Source organism: Bos grunniens, chromosome 17 (genome assembly GCF_055505025.1).
Source record: "Bos grunniens cultivar Pamir isolate PY7600 chromosome 17, Bosgru_T2T1.0, whole genome shotgun sequence".
Classification (NCBI taxonomy): domain Eukaryota; kingdom Metazoa; phylum Chordata; class Mammalia; order Artiodactyla; family Bovidae; genus Bos; species Bos grunniens.
The window spans coordinates 9,475,183-9,480,376 of record NC_141181.1 but is presented as its reverse complement, the minus strand read 5'-3'; positions in this window follow the sequence as shown (position 1 = coordinate 9,480,376).

Sequence of the window (5,194 nt, the reverse complement as noted above, 5' to 3'; positions counted from 1 at the left end):
GAGGGACAATCAATAGATTGGCAACTTTTGCTGAGTCTCTACTGATGCATCTAGATAAGGATGCTGCTAAGGATCTGAAAAGATACTAAGGAACATGTGTGTGTATTGAAATGTATATATGTATAAAAACATATACATCTATATGTATATATGTATACACACATACACACACAACCCACTGTAATTTTATAAACTGCTTACTTCCTACGGATCTAGGACTTTAGAAGCATAAAATCCAGAGATAATATATGAAAGGATTATTTTGTGTTGCGTGACCTTCAGATACTTGGCTTGGGGTAAAGACTGATGCAGATGAGAGATCTGAGTTGGGAAGTTCTGAAAGTGACACAGAAGAAGAGATGCTCTGTCTAAACAAAGGTGTAGTGTTAAATGGGAGGACCAACCACTTACTCCAACACTTCTTAAAAGTCTTTGGTCTACTGGGAGATCATTTTTTAAAAGTCAATATACAGTCAATTGGATAAATTAAAAACATTTAGCGAAAATACTTTATAACCATTTCCTAGATAGTATGTGGGTTTCATAAAGTCAGAGATTCTTATGAAGCATTTTACAACTTTCTCCTAAATTCAATGCCATTGGTTCTGTAGTGGGAGATGTCACTGTCCACAGATGACAGTCTTTAGTTGGAGCTTCTTGCTTTCAGATCTAGGTTTCAGGGCAATAGGAATTTGCACAACCAGGGAAAACTAGCTTGTTTTAGGCTTCCAAATCCCCAAGGAAGTATATTTCTTCTTGCTGTGAAACCTCTCCATGTAGCTTACATTTTACGTTTTTCTCTTTTAAGATCCAAGTGTCTATTTCCTATGAAGTTTATTACATCTCTGAAAGTAAGACTTAATACTACTATTCGTATATGGACATGTCATGACAAGACACAAAGATTTCAACTTCATTTATATCAAAACCTAAGCTCTTCCTTAGAAGGTAATGGTTCATTAGGACATCCGTATCTTTGTTTCTCTTTCAATTCAGTTCAGTTCAGTCGCTCAGTCGTGTCCGACTCTTTGTGACCCCATGAATCGCAGCACGCCAGGCCTCCCTGTCCATCACCAACTCCCGGAGTTCACTCAGACTCACGTCCATCGAGTCAGTGATGCCATCCAGCCATCTCATCCTCTGTCATCCCCTTCTCGTCCTGCCCCCAATCCCTCCCAGCATTAGAGTCTTTTCCAATGAGTCAACTCTTTGCATGAGGTGGCCAAAGTACTGGAGTTTCAGCTTTAGCATCATTCCTTCCAAAGAACACCCAGGACTGATCTCCTTCAGAATGGACTGGTTGGATCTCCTTGCAGTCCAAGGGACTCTCAAGTAGAGGTTTCAAATTTCCCCTTCAACCTCTGAATGAGTATCAAGAACCGTTTTCCCACTCCATCTTAATATAATGCAGAATCAAGTGGATCATCAGATGTTCATTTCTAATAGACATTTCTTTCTTGGCATATCCCAAACTGAACTTCTGATCTCCAACCTTCAGCTCACATGCCCCATGACCCTCCCCTCATACAACTTGCTCTTGCCTCCATCTTCCTAATATCATTTGATGACCACACCATCCTTCTTAGTCACTTAGTAAAAAAACTTTGGTGCAATTCCCCACCCTGCCTTAATCACCCCATCCTGGTCTACTTTTCCCTCTTACCACACTCCACTTTTTCTTTTACTCACAGCACGTACCATTTTCTAATACACTGTAATGATGTACTCATGTATAATGTGTATCATCTAGTATCAATAGTATCTAGACAGATACTATTCTCTCCAGATTAGAATATAAGATTCACAAAGGCATGAGGACAAGAATCTTTGACCCAAGGGCCTAAAATAGTGCCTTTCTAGATGAAACTCAGGAAATATTTGTGAGTAAGTGACAAAATAAGCTATGAACAAATTCCGAAAGAGATTCTTGAGTTAGCTATTTTTATTGCCTAGATGTAGCTAAACGTACCCAATATCAAGGAATCTCCTGCTGACTCTCTAATTTAGAACAGTCCCAGAATTGCTAGGATTTGACTTTCAAAGTAAGACTGAGCTGGGTTAGGTTGGTTTCTAGAGACACCCTGAAAGTGAAATTAATGTGAAAGATGGGAAGAATGATCTCTAATCTTACTGATATCTGATTTTCGATAGATAATTTGTACATAACTTTTTTAGAACTGAAGGGTGTAGGCAAAGACATTGACTATGGTCTTGAGAAAAACCCAGCTTATATTTTGCTGTTCTTGCAATTTAGCATGATCACTTTATTTAAAGAGCCTAGCTTTAATTCTGACAACACTCTCAGTAAATTTGGATGATTAAATTCTTTCTATTTAAACTGACTCAACCTAGCTGGGCGCTTAGATAGTTTTGTACTTATTTCTGTCCTCAATCAAGAAAATACATTTAATTAGTTTTCTTTCAAAAATTTCCGAGAATAGGGAAAAAGCAATAATAAGAATAAAAAGTTCAGAATATATTTCATTTTCTTCTCAGATAATTAAGATAAAAGGCTATTGTTGACCAGATAAATTGTGTAGATAATTTGTGAGATATAAAAGTTGAATTTTTATAGTTATTACTATTTTGGTTTTTTTCCAGAAGGACTGGCTTTTATTTAATGTACTTGATTAAAATATCTGAATCCTACTTAGTTGTGAGTAATATCAATTCGATGGAATTTTGACTAGCAGACATCAGGTGATTTACCTACCCAGAGGTTCCTTACCACATAGTTAGTCAATGTCAGAGCCATCCATGGAACCCAGGACTGAGGACTGCCAGGTCAGAACTTTTTCCCAATGTATATGCAGATTGCTTTATATATTTCTTTCCTTCTTGATTTAAGCTTCATTTTATTACTGCTGTTACCACTGGAATATAACTTCTGTTGTGTTTAAGACCAAAAGGTAACTAAAAAGCCAGGCTAGTGTGGAATGGCATACACTCTGCCTTGGGGTATAAACTTGCCCTTTTGGCACCTGATCAATCCTTTTACATATGTAATCAGTTAAATGCGATTTTCTGATTCTTCCAAATTTTTCATAAACAGCACATGCTATTTTACAATGGAAACTTAATTTTAAAAAACATTATTGAAGTAAAAATATTTTTCATGTGTAATAACAAAGTAAATATATCAATACAGTAAATATAATAATCTAGACTAAAGTAGATTCCAATTTATTTGTATCTTTAAGGAATAAATTATGTCATGTTTAGAAAGTTGTTTATTACTTTTCATGTTTAGGAAAAAAAGCATACTAAAGTAAGCTTTGTGAGTACTCATCCTTTCTTTTTCTGATTCCTTTTGTATAAATAGTACTTATCTAAATATATCTGCTTGTTCTTCAAATATTTAAAACAAACTTTTCAAGGATTGGATATATGGGAAATAGGGAAACAGTGGAAACAGTGTCAGACTTTATTTTTTTGGGCTCCAAAATCACTGCAGATGGTGACTGCAGCGATGAAATTAAAAGATGCTTACTTCTTGGAAGGGAAGTTATGACCAACCTAGAGAGCATATTCAAAAGCAGAGACATTACTTTGCCAACAAAGGTCCATCTAGTCAAGGCTATGGTTTTTCCAGTGGTCATGTATGGATGTGAGAGTTGGACTGTGAAGAAAGCTGAGCGCCAAAGAATTGATGCTTTTGAACTGTGGTGTTGGAGAAGACTCCAGAGAGTCCCTTGGACTGCAAGGAGATCCAACAGGTCCATTCTAAAGGAGATCAGCCCTGGGTGTTCTTTGGAAGGAATGATGCTAAAGCTGAAACTCCAGTACTTTGGCCACCTCATGCGAAGAGTTGACTCATTGGAAAAGACCCTGATGCTGGGAGGGATTAGGGGCAGAAGGAGAAGGGGACGACAGAGGATGAGATGGCTGGATGGCATCACCGACTTGATGGACATGAGTTTGAGTAGACTCCAGGAGTTGGTGATGGACAGGGAGCCTGGTGTGCTGTGATTCATGGGGTCACAAAGAGTCGGACAGGACTGAGCGACTGAACTGAACTGAACAGTTTACTGTATTCACTTTTCCATTTGTGGTTAAATGTAATCTATGGTAGTTACACTTGACTTACCCAGTCAGGCACGGCTTTTCTTGATACTGTCTCTATGTACAATCAAAGGACAGCAGAGGTTTAAACTATATTTAGGTTCTCTAGTGGTTTTCATTTTAATTTTCCAGAAGCTGAATTTTGAGCTTAAATTAGCTGGCTACCTTGGAACTTGACCTGACCTTCCAGTTTAGTTTTGTGGAAGAGAGCCTTCTTATTATATAGAGAGAATTCCTACCAGGCAGCAATTTGTATCTAAGAACTATCATGTTTCAAATACCATTAGGAGAAGCCTTTAGCAGTACTGATCCATTTGGATAAATCTGGAAGAGAAGACAGAAATCTGTAAATCATTATCAGAAATGGAGTCTACAGATTGGTTGAAGGAGGAAAAAAAAAAAAAAAGACCAAAAGAGGAAGGAACTGATATTCTGGATAAGACAGTATGGGAGAGCGAAAAATGCACTAAACTGCTAAGGTATCCTGCTACCTCTCGAAAGGAATATGGTATGGGGTAAAATGGCCTTGGATGGAGAATAAGTGGAATTAAAGCTCCTCAGTCCAGGGGGCCTGGATTGATGAGTCCAACAGTCACGGAGAGGAGAGATGACAGTTGACCTGGAATCAAGTTGACCTTGGTTCCAGAACTTGGTGGGTGCCGACTACAAGGACATAGCTTAAAGATGGAATTTCTTGCATCCAGAATTTGTCTTGAGGGGGAGTCAGGATATGATACATACATAGTATGAGGAAACATCGGAATCTGTTCAGCCTAAACAGAGGAGCAAACATAAATTTAGATCTCATCAGTTAGTCCCTGGAGGGACATAGCACCAGAGGGTGTAGGGGAGGTAAACTGACTTTGATATACTAAGTAATCCCTGGGTTTTTCCTGTCTAGACATTTTCTATGTAGTGAGTATTAAAACGTGTTCATGATGGCATGTTATTTGTACTTTGTCTATGGTCAGTCCCTCCTGCTCTGTTCCTCTCTTCTTCATGAGATTCTGCTTGATTCTTTTGAGGAGGGACCACGTACTGTCCATTGTTTTATACCTCCACTATTGTTTTATACCACTAACAATGCAGCCCCATTGCCACCCATGATCCAGTATCCCCAACCTCTCTAGCC